Here is a 19,058-nt window from a genome sequence, read left to right on the forward strand (position 1 = left end):
TGTCAGTAATTAAGATGCAGAAATGAATTATAAATAAAACAAGAAAATTAATAGTATTTGTCAATATAGTATGATATTTAATTCTTGAAAATATATTTATTGTCTGAAATGCAAATCTGAGCCTTATGAGATGCACATTTTTTTAAAGACTAAGTTAAAAAAATATTTGTACTTTCAACATTTTGTTTCAGACAGAAAATCGTTAGGAAATTTTTAATGTGATAGAAAGTTATAGAATAAAAGATGAGTAATAAATGTATCTGGTTAGTGTATAAATTATTGTTTACACATGAAGAGATATAATCTTGAATCTTTCACATTTTAACCTCAAATACAATTAACTAAATTGTTAATTTGCCTAGTAATTAAAGAAATAGCAAGTGCTTATTGAGATATCCCTCAGTTAATTAAACTGACCAAATAAATAATTTTAAATTTCCAACATAATGATACAACAAATATCAAATTACAAGGAATTTAGCCATGTTCTGGTGGCTCACACCTGTAATCCTAGCCACTTAAGAGGTTGAGTTCTGAGGATTGAGGCTCAAAGTCAGCTCTGGCAGGAAAAGTCCATGAAACCACTATCTTCAATTAACCAACAGAAGAAAACAAATCAGAGCTGTTGCTCAAGGAATTAGAGCACTAGTCTGAAGGAGAAAAGCTCAGAGATAGCACCCAGGCCCTGAGTTCAAGTCCTGTGACTGACTACGTATAGGTAGATTTGGGTAGAGTTATAATTCATGTGTCATACAACCTATCTGAAGAAAGAGGTTATAGCTTCATGAAGTTCTAAAGAATTCTGAACATTAATTAGAAACCATTACTTACTTGCACAGCTTTGAAAAGTAATCTAATTTACCCTATGGATAAAAATAAATATGTCAACCATAGCATGTGGACTATAATTGTTTACATTCCCCTGGAAAAATGCTAATTTTTAAAATATTTATAATGAAGCTGGGTGCTGGTGGCTCACTCCTGTACTTTTAGCTACTTGTGGTTCAAAGCCAGCCCAGGTAGAAAAGTCCCCATGAGATTCTTGTCTCTGATTAACCACTCAAAAACAAGAAGTGGCACTGTGGCTCCAGTGGTAGAGCACTAGTTTTGAGCACAAAAGGAGGCTTCAGGGAAACACCCTGAGTGCAGCCCCATAACTAAGGAAAAAAAAATTATGATGTATTATCTTTAGTTTCCTAACAAGAGTATTTTTAGTGTCCTGTATTAATCATTATGAAAATGACTATCGTTAACATATCCATTGAAATGATTAATACTGTTATGTCTTTCTCTTCTATTTTTGCCCACTTCTGGGGCTTGAACTCAGGACGTGGGCATTGTCCCTGAGCTTATTTTGCTCTAGATTAGCACCTGACCACTGTAGCTATAGCTCCATTTCTGGCTATTTTTTTGGAAATTTATTGAAGCTAAGAGTCTCAAGAACTTTCTGCTTGGGGTGGCTTCAAAGAGATATATTTTCATATGCAGATGCAGGATCCAAACAAAAACTTACTTGAAAGTGTAACATTAAAAAAGATTGGCCGTTCTATACACATAAAATAATAGCTGGTAGGCAAACAATATTCCAATATATATTGGCTGTTTCCAATGCATCTTTAGACATTAACATCAAATAACACCTACTAGTTACTAACATTTCCATCATAAGTTGAAATAATGTCAACCATGTTATGTAGAACTGTAGAATCAATAAAATATTATGTGAAGTTCAGAAATTTTAATTCACTCTCATGAAAAAATCATGTGCTCCAATGATTTGCCCATCAACTGAATTAAAAGATATGACAGCACTTTTTCCTGCTATCATAAATTTGTAATTTATCAAATTAATGAAATACAAATTTTTGATTGTTGTGTTAAGAAACTGTTGAGTTTTTCTTCTTCATCTCAATGCTTTGTCTTAAATGTTACAAAACAAACACATGGAGTTACTACACCACATAAAGACATTTTTGTTTTATCTTTTTATGGTCACTGAAATCCATTAACATTGCTTTTATGTTTAGAGAGGTGTTTCTTGTGGTAAAATAGCTAATACATAATAAAACATTTTGGTTAGGCTTCAGTGATTGCTTTCAATATCAGCTCTTTGCATGAGGAATATAGTTTTAAGACCATCTCTTAATGCTACGTTTAGGAATTCATATATTAGAATGTTAGATAGGCAATTCAATGTATAGAAGAACAAAATGAATATTCCCCTCCTTATCATATATTAATAATGAACAAAAGTACTCATAAAAGCAAAACTTATTAGTCCTTCTAAACAATAATAACAAGTTATTATATTCCATCTTTATCAACTATTTATCATCTGTCTACCTATCTTCCTTTCTTATTAAATTTTCATAATTTGTAAGTAATATTGCCATTTTATGCATAATTGGATATTTTAGGACTCTTGCTTGATCTTTCTAAACTTCAGCATTCAGGTGGATAAAATTAAAGATACAAGTTATTGAAATCCAGTATCTAAAACTTAGAATCTTACATAACACTTAAATGAGATAATATAATGAACATTAAGAAAGTTAGTCGTTGTATGGATTGTTTTTATTTTCAAAACATGAGAGTAAAATTACTCTATCTTAGGAAAAATACCTGAAACATGATGAAAATAATGGTACTTGCAAATTTCACCTCAGGCAGAATTAAATGAACCTAACCTTGAACTATGTCCTTTGTTTTCAGACATTTTCTTCATTCTCAAGAAAACTTAACTTTAAATAGATTACTTAAGAAGCAAAAGGCCAAGAATTTTTTTCTTCACAAACATGTCAACAAAAGCTAGTCATTTTACAGTTAATTTTGCAACTGCCTTACTACAGATATACACAGAGAAATTAAAGAAATAATCCTTAAATTGAGAGCTATAGCATCTGAAATATTCTTGTTCATCACATTTGCTTTATTTTTTTAATGTAAGATTAATTCCCCATAATAAAGTGTGATTGGCTTTCTTGAAGTGTCTGTGTTAATACTAATAATCCATCTAGGCTGGGTTGTTCCTTAGACACCAATTTAAATCCAATGTTTGTTTATGCCAAATCCATGTATATACACCAAACTGCTGTTACTTTTTTTTTTAACTTTTATTTTTTTGCTAACCTGGGGCCTGAACTTAGGGGACATTTTATTTATGAGCTTCTTTAGCTCAAGTCTACAACTGTACCACTTGAGTTGTAGCTACACTTCTGGCTTTCTTGGTAGTTTATTGGAGCTACGAGTCTCAAAGATTTTCCTGCCCAGGCTGGCTTTGAACCATGACCTTCATATCTGAACTTCTAGAGTAGCAGGATTACAGGGGTGAGCCACTGGTGCCTAGCTAATGTCATCTATCTCTATCACTTCTCATATAAAATATAGTGGTATATTACTCACATATGTTGTATGATGAAAGTTTAAGCACTATGGTTAGCTCCTCTCATACATGTTAGAAATTTGTGGGAGAGGAACATCTTCCATCATTTCTGTTGCCAAAAGAGATTGATAGAGTAAAAAAAAAATCTCTATTTGGAAAAAAAATCTAAACAAAAAATAGAATGAATCTTGCTTGATGAATGTATGATAGGGGCATTCCATTGATTTAACTGAGCTTTGAGTGCATTGGAGTGAAAGGAAGACTCCAAAAATGAAACCTCTCTAGGCAAGGTGACATTCACAAAAGCTTATCATACATGTAGTTTATTAACCCAAGCAATACAGAATTTTAAAACATAGCATCAGAATACACATATATGCAGGGTCTATCAAATTTCTTTTTCAATTATGCAATAGCCTTACTATGCAAACCATTTTAAATATTGTTTAAAATTACTAAATAGTGTATAAAGGACAAATATAATAACAAAAACACTGTGTATTGCTTAATTAGCACTACCAAGATTTATTTAACTTCAAATGAATCCATTGTCTTTTTTAATTTTTTAAAAAAATTTGAATATGTTTTTGTCTTTAAATGACTCTACAAAGGAGGTGCAATTTAACACAGCATGCAATGTATCTTGATCAATACCACCTACCTCAAACTTCTCACCCCTCTCCCACCTACCCCTCTCTCTGCACCTTCTCTTACTTTTCTTAATCTTGTAGTATATGTGATGAATTATTGACTCTATTCTCCTCTTTTCCCCCTTCAGATATGACTATCTTATTTTTTGTTGTTTGATATTTTCAGAATTATGTTAACTTTCATCAGGATCTTCGCCTTGCAGTCTTTCATTTTTTTACAACATGAATAGAAATATGACAGTCAATCCTGTTAGCATATGGCTATTTAATCCTTATAGTCATTTGTGTATCCTTCGCTTGAGAAAACTTTCATTTGCTGATAGGACTAGGGAACACAATCTTCATGTCTATGCAGTGATGTTATGTGTATTGGAGTAGCATATTATCTCATTGTCTTTATCTTTCAAAACATCTACAGTTCAAACCCTCTCTTGTTAGTTTCAAAGTTCAATCAGTCAGTTCCACATTTGACATAGAATTGCCTACACAATGAATCAGTGTTTGAATCTGAACATAGGATTTTTTAACCAAATTAAGAATATTGAAAATAGCTAGCACCTTTAATTTCATAGATAAAGCCAAAGGCAGCAAAATATTGATTCCCTCCTACTGAACAAAACTTTTCACTTTTTTCATTATCACAAAATCAGACATCCCTCATGTTACAAATGTTTTGAGAGACTTATGAAAAAGGAGGAAGTCCATATATTTATAACATAACAAAATATAACAAGTATTAACACAGAACACTTGTTTCTCCTCAAATATATAGTCCATCTCATTCTTGCCAAAAAGTTGATTCTATAAGTGAATGCAAACCTATGAGCTAGAGTTGTTAACTTTCCTTCTATTGTACCTTTGTTATATATAATGGATTCTGAGCCCTCCACTCTGTGAACAATGACTAACTATATCATAGGACTTTGATGTCACCCTGGTACACATTGTAAAACCATGAAGCCTTTTCTGTAGATGAATGTACTTGCAAGATTTGATGTAAGTTGCTATGCTGAATGTACAATGGAAAAGCAAAACAGTGCCTCCATCAAATCAATACATTTCTTCTTATCACCTCAAAATTTAAAACATCAGTTTTGGCTTTGATGGATTGCTTTTGCTGTGGTTGTATTTCCTGAGTCTTCCGTTGAACACACATTGCCAATTACAATCTAGAAACATGTACATTTAGAATGTTTTTAGGATGACTGAGGACCAGGATGTTTCAAGAAACTCCTCTTAGTTGAAAAGACTATCACCTGAATCCTAACATTAAATACATACATACATACATGCATGCCACATTTACTACTTTCATGTTATTTCCAAAGATTGAAAATAAAAGTGTCACTTCTTATTAAAAAAGATGTCCTTGTTTTCCACATTTTTGACTCACATTCCTTAAACAAAAGTTACAAGAAAATTAAAAGTCCATTCAAATTAATATCACCAGGTAAATAATCACATTAATAAGTGAGCAATTCAAAGCTACTGCAGCCAGAAGTTCAGTTTTTAATTCAGGATAATAATGTGTAGGTAAATTTCAGGACGATAGAGAAAGCTTGGGCATGTATCAGGATGTTTAAAAATAAAATAAGAGTTTAATGGTCCACGTTTTCTCACTGAACATTTAAATCCTTGATTCGAAGAGTAAAAAAACATTCTTACCTGCTTTCAATGTGTGTGTGCGCGCGTGTGAGAGAGAGGGAGAGAGAGAAAGAGAGAGAGAGAGAGAGAGAGAGAGAGAGAGAGAGAGAGAGAGAGAGAGAGAGAGAGAGAGAGAGAGAGAGAGAGAGAGAGAGAGAGAATACAGCAAGTAAAAGAAAAGCGATAATTCGAATAATTCCTTGTAAGAAAGCAAAGAACGAATAAACGAATAGCTGATGTCATAAGGTAAAACCAGTAACACTCACCTGGGTCGGTAAAGGGACCGAGTTTAGTCTTACTCAGTAGTGGTTTCCCCCTTGCTTCTGCCTCATGCCTCCTCTTCTCTTTTTATAGTATCTTAGCAGCTGAGTCTTCATGCATCTCCGCGTGCCTCTCTCCTCAGCATCACTTTTAACTCAGACAGGCTGGGAGCTCAAGCGAAAGCAGCTCTCTATCTGATTGGTTTCCATTCCGCGTTTCTGATTAATAAGACACGTCCCTCAAATGGGAAGATATTGCAGCTGATGGCGCTGCAGGGCTCCAGGTTTGAGGTTGGGGGAGTGAAGACCTCTTTGAGCACCGTGATTTGCAAGCGAATCAAGTGGGAGGGCTCAGAGGGGAGGCTTTGTCCAAGAACTCCCATAAGAGATAATAACCCAGTGTTTTTAGCCTTGGTTAATCAGCTCTGTTTAATCTGTTTGCAATTTCCAGAAAAAGGTCACAGCATGTCTCCAACCTGTAAATCATCTCTGGAAAGTATTAAATCACACGGAGAGTGCAGGCGCTCAAAAGGAATGTTGTGTGGATTTCTCACAAAATTCGCTGCTCCCCATCTCAGTTCAATGCCCCAAATCCAACTTTAATCAAATGAAAGGAAGGAATCCTGAGTGTATTCATCATTGATAATGATGGATTTTTATCTAGGGCTGTAGGAATTCATAATGTAAAATAATCTTTCAAAAACTGTATTTTTTAACAGCTAGTAACTGACGTCTTGACGTGATCTCTCTCAGCAGAGGGAACACTTTCAAGACTAGTTTCAAATTTCTAGAACACTTTGCTTTTTAGTTAATATGTAATAGAAAGGATTTTAACTTTCCTGATGATCCACCGTGTCTCTAGCACAGCTCGGAGGGAACTTAAACCAAAGCAGAGAAACAAGGCTTCCGGAAGGGAAGTCCCTTTAGTTCCTTTAGAAGTAGCACAATAAGAAAGATATTGATTAGTAGATAGATTAGAGAAGTTCTACTAATACTTCTATGAAATGCACAGTGGGAATACAGCTCACTTTAGAACAGTCTGTTAAATCACCATAAGTAAATAGCTTAAGTGGCATATGTGTGTGTGTGTGTGTGTGTGTGTGTGTGTGTGTGTGTGTGTGTGTGTGTGTATCAATATCTTCTTTGATGCTTCAAAGGAAAACAGATAATAGGGGAAAAAATTCTCACTTTCTTTCTCCAGTCAGGAAGCTTATCCATAAAATGTTTAAACAGAGTCTATTGGAGACTTGCATGATAGGGGAATTTGTTTCTCCAAAAGAAGGACAGATACTTAAAATAAAACTTTATCCCACCCCCCCACAATAAAATGTATGCTGACTGAAGATGGAGCTAATGATTATAAAATAATTAGAAATGTACAAGGTGGGCAAGAGATTGATTTCCAATTTGTTCATTGACAAATGAAGACAGATGAAGGAGAGGAAAAAATGCAACTTTATACATATTCCACTACTGGGTAGATGCAAGTGGTTCAGACAGCTTAGTGAATTCTTCATGGAGACTGAGTGTTTTCTTGAGGCAAAGAAACTTAATTTGAAATTCACAGGCTCCTTCAGACTTATTTCTTCCAGGTCTATGTGTTACTTGAAATAAAACTGCATATTACAGAAACTTCTATTCATATTCATCTAAAGCAACCTACATAAAGTGGGAGAAAAATTCTAAAAATAAAAAAGCTAGCATTGTTTGTCACTATTCATAAGTAAAAGCTTTCAATCACTAATCATTTTTAACATCTCATTGAAACTCAACCATAAGAGAAAACTGTTCTGCGAGAAATCCAAATTCTATTACATTTTTCTATAACATGAAGTTAGTTGCACAATTTCCAGATAATGGAAGGCAGAATGTGTCACCAAATTAAAAGGGCAGCTATCTCAAGATTCCACAGAACTTCCCTGTGAGCTCTCTGAAAACAAAGATTTAATTTTCAGGATTACAAAAATGTTCTACATTTCATGTGGGTAGCTACTTGTATGATTTCAAATATCAGTAGCAATCTATATCAATCAACCTCATTTTTTATTTGCTTTTAGTTGGTTGGTACTGGAGATACAATCCTAGCCAGAAAAAGGTCAATAATCTACATTTGACCCAAATGTCTCATCCAAAACTAGATTTAACACTGGAAGTAATAAATAACAATATTTAGGAGACATTTTTTCATCACAGTTATTATTCATGATTATTATTTATAGCAATAAAGTACATTCCTCCTTGTATTTAGACATTAAAATAATTTCAATAAATGTAAAGTATTATCTACAATGTTATTTTTGAAATTAGTTTGAATTGACTTTCTTAATGCTTTTGTGTTGTAAAGTATTAGTTTATGACATGAAGATATTTTGTATAACCTTGTTTTCTTTTTTGAATCTTGGGCAAATTTTAGTTTTATGACCATTAAAACTAACTGAAATACCTGGACACTTGTGGGTCACACTTATAATTCTAGCTACTAAGGAGGTAGAGATCTGAGGATTTTGGTTTGAAGATAGCCATGGCTGGAAAGCCTGTGAAACTCTTATCTCCAGTTAACCACCACAAAATGGGAAATGTAGCTGTGGCTCAAAGTGGTAGAGTGCTAGTCTGGAAAAGGAAAGGTAGAACACCACCCAGGCCCTGAGTCCATGCCCCATGACTAACCAAACAATCTACAAAACAAACAACCCCCCCCCAAAAAAAAAACCAAAATTTATCTGTTGTCCTTGCTATACCTATTTTTTTCCTACACATAGTCTATTTATTATTCCCAAACAGTTATGTTCTTGAAATATTTTTATTAATTATCTCACTTGTCACTTGGCTTCCTTTTCTTTCAGTCTTTTCCCTCCATTACTTACTATAAAACAGTAACTGAATATTTGTAGAGTTATACTTATTTTATTTAGTATTTTCAATTTTTGTATTAATCTACATGCTATTATTATCTTTAAATAGTTTTACAGAGGAGTTGCCATGTTATTATTGAAAATGCTATTCTAACATATTAGAAAAATGTGCAATATATTGAGAAAGATTCAAAAAAGTAAATACAATTTGCTCTACTCACTTAATATCAATCCCATCACTATCCATGTTTCTCTGAGGAGTTGAATTTGTAGAGTCATCTGAGATCACCCAGTTCTTAAAATCATGGGTCTTTGTTCAGTAGTATCCCCAAACTTCATTGGAATACCCACACAATTGCAGTTTCTATTGGACTACTCTCATAGCACAAAATTCTTTGTGTTCTTGAGGAAGTCTTTGAAAGAAATCCTGAAGCTCTCTCCTGTGAGGCAAAATTGGTTATTATCTGGGCTGCATTCTCTTTTCTTAAGGGTTAACCTTTCATAATAGTGGAAAATACAGTATCAATTAAAAAAAAACTTGTTATTTAGTAATCTTTTTTTCTAGTATATTTTCTAGTATATTTTCCAACTCTCCTTCCTAATAATATTTTCTTGATTATTTCTACAGATTTACTTCTAGTTTACATGGAATGCTCCAGAAAAGAAGTACAAATGGCTTAGCATTATGTTTTGTTTCTGTATGGAGTTGGCTTGCACCACGTCCTGTTATCAGGGAAAGGACATACTGCCACAGCACTGATCACAGTGTCATGAAGACTAGCCAACTTTTCTGCAAATGCAGATATGGGTGATGCCACACATATGTAAACTAATATTTTAAAATGTTTCTATAAGTAGATAACAGTCCCCATCAACTGCTTCATTTCCTTTAATTCAATACAGTTCAGAAAATTTACCAGCTCGTCCTTTGATAAAATTCATTCAGAATTTCAAAGATAACTGTTTCATTCTTGTTGATAATTCTTCCAATGGATCACCTCACCATAACCAAGTTGCTGTGAAGAGTTTACCCCATGTTGCTAAAATCACTTCTGTCCATCATAAATCGTTTTTACTTCCTGGATGAAGAAAGATGATTGAAAGAATAGTAATCAAGTCAAGAATGATTCAAAGACTAGATGGTTACTTTTCAATTGAAGCAAACAATCAAACTAACTTCAAGTAGCACTCCTGTTCATGTTAATTGATTGAGGATAATTTGTTTGCTACAAATTAACAATATACAAGACTCATAGTTTAAGAAAGATAACAATATTATAACTTACATGCAAAGGAAGATTAGAGCTTTATCATTTTCTTGAGATCCTCTTGTCTTCCATTCCATATTCCATTCCAAAGCATAGAGAAATGAGGTGGAGACCTCATTACCAAATTTCTTAACTTAAAGGTTAGCATCCAGGTTCCTCTTCAAAACACAGTGTTTTTCATGTGCTTCCCAACGTCCAAAATGTATCCTCTATATCCCTAGAATTCCTCCTGTTTGAGATGCTTTTATTAATCTGAAAGAAAAATTACATATCTTTGCTTAATTTTCAGATTGATAAATGTCTTCCATTTAGATTTTAGCTCATAAGTAAAGGAGAAAAAAAACAACTCCAGCAATAAAAACAATAACAAAATACATACTACTCTGGGGCTGGGAAGGTGGCTCAGTGGTAGAGCGCTTGCCTTGCATGCCTGAGGCCCTGGATTCGATTCCTCAGCACCACATAAGCAAAAAAAGAAAATAGCCGGAAGTGGTGCTGTGGCTCAAGTGGTAGAGTGCTAGCCTTGAGCTGAAGAGCTGAGGGACAGCGCCCAGGCCCAGAGTTCAGGCCCCACAACCGGACCCAAAAAAAAATACATACTGCTCTATTAAATTTGAAAATAAAAAATAGATAAAATTCTATCTTAATTTGGGAAAGGTTAGAATCAATAACTTGTGTTCTGAAAAATTGACTATTAAAAATAAGCACTATATCACATCACCCAAAAGGAACTTACCCATGAAAATAGCAGAAACTATAATGAATTAAAAATGTTTCTCAATAGCCAATTTAATATTTATCTCCGAACATAATGCTATGGTTTGGTTAAGAGCAAGTGCAAATGGAGCTTTCATAGAAGGAGATCTGTGCAATTGAGGTGCATACCATGCAAACATTCCAGCTAATAATTCACTTTTCTGGTTTTATCACTCAAATACTTTATTTATTTAATGCAATTTTATGGTTATTGAAGAGGTAATATACAGAGGGGTTAGAGTTAGGTGAGTCAGATAATGAGTACACTTCTCTTTAAACCATGTCTCCCCTTCCTTCACTTTCTCACAATTTTTCCCTCCTGTCCCAACCCACAAGATGTACAGTTCACTTTCCACATAGTGTCTAGTGAGTAACACTGTTGTTCACCCTTTGTTCCAACATTTCTGTACCCACCTTACCATCTCAAAGACAAATTAGCAAAGAAAACAAAAAGGAAAGACAATAAAACCTGCAACAGCAGAAAAACAAACAACCAAACAAACCTAAAAATTCTGGCTTCCTTTTCTAGGAGTTCATTTCATGAAATATTATTTTATATGATCATATGCTCATACTTATTGAGCCTTTGTGATCTGTTCCTATGCAAATCTTCTCTTGGCCTCACTGTGAATGCCACTTGAGTCTTTTAAAGACAAAATTCCTTATTAGTTCTTTACTTGTGTTTCTCAATTTTCAGAAATACTTGACATTGCAGAGTTGTATTGTTAATCTTCATAGAATATTATACTGTCATTTGTTATGCATTCTTCATATGAAGGTATTATAATTATAATAAATATTTTTAAAGACATATACTAGAGAAAAAGATCTATCTTAGATTAATGAACAAAAGCATACTGAAATTTAGAGTTAAATACCTCATCTGTCTCAATAAACCAACTATGAAGAACAACTTAGGAAAATCAGTTTTATTTACTTATTTATTTAAGGCTCCAAGCCCCAACACACTAGAGTAGAAAGGTTGAATGTCTTGTTTTAAAACAGTAAAGGGTTAATTTATACCCTGTAGAATGAGAATTTCTTTAGAAGTTTTCTTAGCCAATTATGAAATATAACAACTTAATATTGCTTGTCTAGTTTCACTTTAGCATTCATCCAGGGCGGAAAGTTTAGGTTGCTACCCTGGGTAACCCATTAGAATAAACAGACTTAATTCCACATCCTGGAGAAGGGAGAGGACTGTTAATTCTCTGTTTTCTAAGGTAAGTCCTGTAACTTGACAATTTTAACCTGGACATGCCACTGTGATGGTAGGTCAGGTAACGAGCACATGCTTCAGAGATGACTAATAGGTTTATGATGTCACGTGCTGGTTATGATCAGGAGCCTGTGAGCATGTGACCTCTGAAGAGTGTAGTAAGTCCCATCTCAGTTAGCCATACTCAGGTTAAATTGGTGTTTCTCGTTTTTCTGAATGTGCTGTGGTGACTTTTACACTGTCATGTACTTCTTTGCACTGTTCTCCTGTCAAGAAGGTCATGCTGTCTGTCTCTGCAGTCTTTGGAGACAGTGTGAGTTTCCCCTCCTCTATAGTCCATGTGTCAGTCTGTGTTGAATCTGTGTTTGGCTTGGATGTTCTTTCTTTCTCCATCAATTTTAAAGGATGAATTTATGGAGTAATCTTGATTGCTAGTTATTTACTCTTATGGTTTGAAACATATCACTTCAGTTTTTTCCAGCTTTGTTAGTTTCTTCAGAAATGACATACAGTAATTCTGATGGGATTGTCTTTGTAGGTTTATTGTATTTTTCTTTTTTAGTTCTCAGCATTCTTTATCCTGGAGTCTTAATATTAGGCTATTATGTGACATTTAAAGGTTCAATTCTGGTCATTTTTATTTGAGATTCTATTTGTGTGTCCATATTTATGTCCTAGATTTGGAAGGAAGTTTTCCTGCTGAAATTGCCTTGAACAGGATTTCTTTGTTTTTCATTTATATTACTACTCCTTATTCTACCCTAAGAATTTTTATGTGTAAAAGTTCAGTTGTGGTTATGCCCCCTCCTTCTTTGTATTTCTGTCTGAAAATAATATTTCTTCATTTTGTCTTTCTTATCTGATATACTGTCTTCTTGGTTTAATCTGTTTGTGATGGCTGCTATTGTACCTTTTATTGGTTTATTCATTTTCAACATTTCAGGTTTCCCTCTCCCCCACTCCAGAATCTCTATGTCCTTGTTGAACTTCTTAACCACACTGATTACTCTGAAATTTATGCTTCAATTTGACTATCTTACTTTGCTCAGCTATTGTGTTAATACTCTGAATACACTAGCATTTTCATAAATTGACTTTTTAAATTCTTTGTCTGGCCTGTCAGACATTTCAGGAGTTTTGGATTCAGTCAATAAAGAGTGATCAGTTTTTGAAAGAAACTTTGAAAATTTTTATCCCTTCTGCTCTTAGGCACATGAACAGGAATGACTAATGTTGTTAGGTATAAAGCACATGAGTATGCAGAAAAATGAATAAGACTTTTCACTATCAATCAATTTGGTATCAAGTTCTAGTATCCCAGATTAAGTATTTATATCCAATGAAAATGAATAAAAATTAACAAAAATTAATGAAAATAATAAAAATTTGAAACTGCAACTATAACAGCTAGCCTGGTTTTCTATTGTTATTACAAGACATGTAAACATGTGTAAAAACAAGATCTCTGTGACAATAGAATCTATATTCTTCCAGTAACCATCACTGATAAATTCTCTTTTGTGTATTTTTTTTGTAATTTTTTTTTGTATATTTTGTATTTTTTTTTTTTTTTTGCCGGTCGTGTGGCCTGAACTCTGGGCCTGGGCACTGTCCCTCAGCTCTTCAGCTCAAAGCAAGCACTCTACCATTTGAGCCACAGCATCACTTCTGGCTTTTTCTGCTTATGTGGTGCTGAGGAATCAAACCCAGGGTCTCATGCATACTAGGCAAACACTCTACCAGTGAGCCACTTTCTCAGTCCTAAATTCTCTCTTTTATTTGAAGTTTTAGCAAAAACAATTGCTTTATAGTGTAAATATGTCAAAATGAAAAGGTCTTGCTCTCACTTGGGTTTTGTGTTCAAGGTTGGTACTTTATCATTTGAACCATACCTCCACTTCTGATTTTGTATTGGTTAACTGGAGATAAGTGTCTCCTGAGTAGTTAGAATTACAAGTGTGAGCCACCAGCTCCTAGCTAAAAATAACACTCTGAAAGGAAAAATATAATATATTCTGAAATAATCAATAATGATTCACAGTTTATATAACTTCATATATTAAGTAGGACATTAGGCTAAATATTATTCCTATAAAGTTATAAGATTGCATACTATATATCCAGACAAAGGTCTTACAATCCTTTTTAAGTGTACATGGTTACAATCTAAATATATATCAAAAGTCAAGTGTAAATGATGTATATATACCAAACAAAGAATTATTTTCATTTGAATAGCAATTTTGCCTTGTAGATGTAATTTTTCATTCATTAGAATCTAATTTCATAGTAGAAAAGGCACTTGTGGCAATGCATTTGATTATGAACTACACAGTGGGACATAACAAGGAAGAACTGTGTATCTCTTATTGTTCTGCCATGAAAGTGGGGGAAGACCCCTCCTTCCTCTTGCTTTTGGAAGTAGGATTGAACTTTCTGTTTCAAATAGGTTTTATCAGACTTATAGTTACTAAGTAAAAATTGTTTTTATTACTACACTCTATTCTCGTGCCATTGTGTAATACCACTGATTAAAAAGAGCATAAGTGGTTATGTAAACTTCCATGACCAACTACAATGAATCTGGGCTTACAATCAAATTGACTTCAGTAACTGACACATTTTCTTTTGAAAATTTATCTATCCCGGTATGTCATTTTTATCTTCCTTTTTATCTTTCTCTCCCATTAATATTTTTCTTCTTTCTTTTTCTCTTCTGTTTTTTTCTACCTTTTTTTAAAACATGAAATGATATATGGTTTGGGACACAATATTGGCAATTACTAATTGATCATTATCCATTGTATTTATTTTGGCAGCTTAATTCAATATATACATTTTAAAAGTTTATTTTTTCACATTTCTAAGAAGTATTGTTTTAGAGTTGTCCTTTTTTATTATGAAGTTCTGGTCCATTTTATGGGTATGCTGCATATACATACAGGTATTTTGTGTTTTGTTTTGAACATAAAAGCAATGTGCATGTTTTTCTTTTCTTTTTACTGAAAAGGTGGTGAGCAGGGAGGTTACAGTGGAATAAGTAAGGTAGTGAGCACATTTGTTTTCAGTCATTGTTACCCCCTCCCTCATTATCTCTCATTTACCCCGCCCCCTCCCAAGTTGAAAGGTTCTTATCCCACATTGTGTGGTGAGTATCAATGTTACATTGGTTCATCTTTTGTCTTCCTGTTGCTGTGATTCCCTTTCTCTTCCACATATTGAATAATCTTATATACAAGATACAAGGTATAGAAAACTAAGAGAAATGAAAAACAAACAAACAACTTCATAAGGATGTACTAAGAACATCTGGTTTCCAAATATAGGAGTTGATGTTGATATGCTTCATTATATATGGTCCTATGCACTAAACAATTGGGTTATTGAGGTCCCTTTTAGGAATATCATAGAGATATTCTGAATCTTATAAATGAGGAAAATGGTGCATGCTACTTTTCTTTGGATCTGACTTACTTCACCTAATATATTTTCCCCAAGTCTTCCCATTTACTTAAAAATAGGGCAGTGTCATTTTGGTGAAGCATACAACATCATTGTGTACATATAACACATCTTCTTGATAATAAATATTCTTGCTATTTTTCTACCAAATTGAATCTCTAGGATTTAGTAAAGTTTTGTTTGTTTTTTGATTTGTTTTTTGTTTTGCTTTAATGTTTTTATTGTGAAAATATTGTACAGAGGGGTTACAGTTACATGAGCAAGGTAATGAGTACATTTCTTATCCAGCATTGTTGCCTTCTTCTTTGTTTTCCCCTTCCATCCAATTTGTTTTCAGTCTTGGGGTTTGAACTCAGGGCCTGGCCATCATCCCAGGCTAGTGCTCTAGCACTTTGAGCTACAGTGCTACTTCCTCATTTTCTTTACTGTGTCATAAGGATGTCATAAAGTTACATTACACAGTCAATTTTTCTATGACTGAAAAAAACATTTTCCCTTCTATACTTTATTAGAAAGTCTTTATCTAAATAGAATAACATTGCTGCAACTTCCAAAAACATATAAAGATGGAAACAGTGAAAATCCAATGAGAATAAGAGAGCATGAAAAGTTTATGTTGTAATGGATGTATGTTAAAAGTACCTGAAGGATTTATCTGTACATCTGTCTTCTTTCAGAATCTGTTGCCCAGGAGAAAATGAGTAAGAGTTTTCTTCAACATTGTATTATAGTATTGCTTTGTGGATTGTGTCTAACCATTAAGTCACATCAATGGATATGTGTGGGTATTTATCAGCAGGGGACAATGATCAATTTATTGGGCATCTGTAAGAAAATGTAATATAATTTTTGTGTGTGTTACTAGTTATCAAATCCAATATTTTGTTAGACAAGCTTTTTACCATTGAGCTATAACCACAGACTTCTTTACAGTTTTTTTTAAATTGAGACAAGATCTTATTATATTGCTCATGTTGGGCATGACTAGTACAGGGATAACAGACCTGAACCATATTTCTGATTCTCTTTGTCTCCCAAACACAATTCAAATAAAACAGCTTGATTATAACTAGTTAATGTCAAAAGTCACTTACTCAAATGTAGCAGTATATGATAACAAAACGGAGTTTACCCAATACTATATTAATATTAGTTAAATTAGCATTATCAGTGAGTACTTGGGAAATTTCAAGGACTATAATAAACTAATATATAAGTTTTCCAACTCAGTGATGTTTCTAGGTTTTCAGTAGGCTGAATATGTTGAAATGTCCCTGGTTGCACTAATGTCACTGCATAACATTTATCAAATCAATATACATATATATATATGTATATATATATATATATATATACACACAAACACATACACACACATTGGAGATTCTTTCTAGTTTAGAGGCAGTTCAAATGATATTTAGTAAGCTTTTATGATCCATTCACAAAATAAATTATAAAGCTGTAGAAGCCAGTGGAGTCCACAAAAAGCTATAACAAACACAAACTTTCAAAAAAACACATCTGTTGGTAGTTACTGTTTAGATCAACCCAGTCAGTAGCAGAGTACAATACAATGACTTCACAGATTCCAGTATTCTTTAGAGATCATCTAGCCATTAGACAATTCCATACTGGACTTGGTAATATCCTTTAATAACTAAGCTAGACATTATTTTCTGGGTATGGATTTATTTTTCTGGTTCCTAACACGTGTAAAAATCACCATCAATGGATTTACTTAATATTTTCATTATTATTTTATTCTACAATATTACTTTGGGCCAACGAATGTACTTCGTAGCAAAGAAAGTCAAAAATGCTGGGCACCGGTGGCTCATGCCTGTAATCCTCGCTACTCAGGAGGCTGAGATCTGAGGAGCATGGTTCAAAGCCAGCCCCAGCAAGAAAGTCTGTGAAACTATTATCTCCAATAAACCATGAAAAAAAATGGAAATGGCGCTGTAGCTCAATGGTACAATGCTCGCCTTGAACTGAAGAGCTGAGGGATAGCGTTCAGGCCCAGAGTTCAAGCCCATGACCAAAAAAAAAAAAAGTCCAAAAATATGACTAAGCTGAGAGAAATTTCAAGGATGCTACATGCGTATTACAGCACAGGCTGTGATTCTTTGAGGAATTTATGTTAAATTTCACATGGTAGAGATGCATCAAGTGTGACAATATAATAATGATTGAAATGACTGGATATGACTATCCACACCAGAAGCTGACTTGTAACTCTTCTGTCTTCAGAGTGCCAACAGTAGAGCTTTCTATAATCTCCACAATTTGTAAGAGATGCTAGGAACAACCCTTCCCAATCATCTTCCTGTGTGATTCCAGGTCAAAATTCATGATGAAAGCCACTCTAATGAGATTTGCAGTAAAAGGAAACAGAAAAAATATTATTCTTTAGAGACATTTGCAAAAAGAAGTAAGTGCATACACTATTCTTAGATACTATCCATTGACCTTTCCAGCACTATTCATTTAAGAGATTTAAGTTGATTGTATGTGATGTACTGTTTCCTCTGAAGTAGCAACTATTTGAACTTGATAAATGTATCTTTGACTTTAGTTTCACCTTAGTCTCTGACATTACTGTGAAATCTACATGTTTTAATATATCTGTTTTCTTGACCAAATGTGATTTTTACCTGAACTTTGAAAACACCTCTTATTTTATTCTGTCCATTTTCAGAGACAATTATTTAAATAGTGTTTAAAGTCTTCCTGGTCTGTGCCTTCATATAAAGGTCTTTGATAACATTCCCTTGTTCTTCAAGTGAAAATTATGTTCTCTACCTTATTTGTTCCCCATGCTTCATTTATGTCCTGTCATTCTATCACCAGACAGTAAACAAACAAGTAATTACAGTTTCAGAGATTGTCATCTTATGTGTAGGAGTATAATTTTCAAATGCTTGTAACTCTTTTATTTAAATAATGTACATCAGTAAAAAATATGCATGAGATGTCTTAGTAGAGTTTTATTCTACTAAAGTAGAATTTCATTTTTTAAGTTATAAAATTTAATGAATACATTTTTGTCCTAGAAAATATGTTAAAGTGGTAAGATGAAACAATAACAGGTAAGATCTCCTGGGATCTGAAAAGAATCACATTGTATTACTGGAAAAAGAAACACAAACACAAACAAAAACATGAACAAGTTTGTGGAAGGTTGCAGTATGGAAGCACTTTTGTTGTAATGTCCATCTGCACAACTTTTAGAGTTTTGGTTAGTCATCCCAGCTTTCTAGAGTTTTGCAATCTCAGGTGGAACAGCTTATGGGAAAGAATACATCTTCCATGGAGTGTGAACAGGCCAACTTTGGGAGTAAGACTGAATTCCTATTGGAATTTGACTACTTACTGAAACTGCCTATAAGGAATTCCTAGCCCATGTTCTAGGACATAGAGCTCACATCATAGGAAGAGAAATGTAGAGACCTATAACAAACACATCACATCCTTATTGGGTACATCTGATCCCTAGAATGTAAGGTCAATGAAGCTGTGTTTTTTTGTGTTACATTAAACATCTATTGTTGCAGAAATTGCTGTC

The 19,058-nt window shown here is 33.6% G+C and overlaps 1 protein-coding gene across 3 annotated transcripts in view; it reads right to left on the bottom strand.

Moving 5' to 3' along the window:
* Cdh9 (cadherin 9) overlaps window positions 1–6,143 on the bottom strand; it is a 128,739-nt gene extending 122,596 nt beyond the window's left edge. For 2 of the 3 annotated variants that reach the window (XM_070042232.1, XM_070042234.1), the window contains exon 1: window positions 5,943–6,143. The gene's annotated coding sequence lies outside the window, so the exon portion shown is untranslated. Of the gene's footprint in view, window positions 1–5,697; window positions 5,746–5,942 lie in introns of those variants that run through there. The other variant, XM_070042233.1, reaches the window with a different exon arrangement.
* Window positions 6,144–19,058: the final 12,915 nt, after the last annotated feature.

The sequence above is a fragment of the Dipodomys merriami genome, unplaced genomic scaffold (genome assembly GCF_024711535.1).
Source record: "Dipodomys merriami isolate MVZ:Mamm:240054 unplaced genomic scaffold, mDipMer1.0.p SCAF_32, whole genome shotgun sequence".
In the NCBI taxonomy this organism is placed as follows: Eukaryota; Metazoa; Chordata; class Mammalia; order Rodentia; family Heteromyidae; genus Dipodomys; species Dipodomys merriami.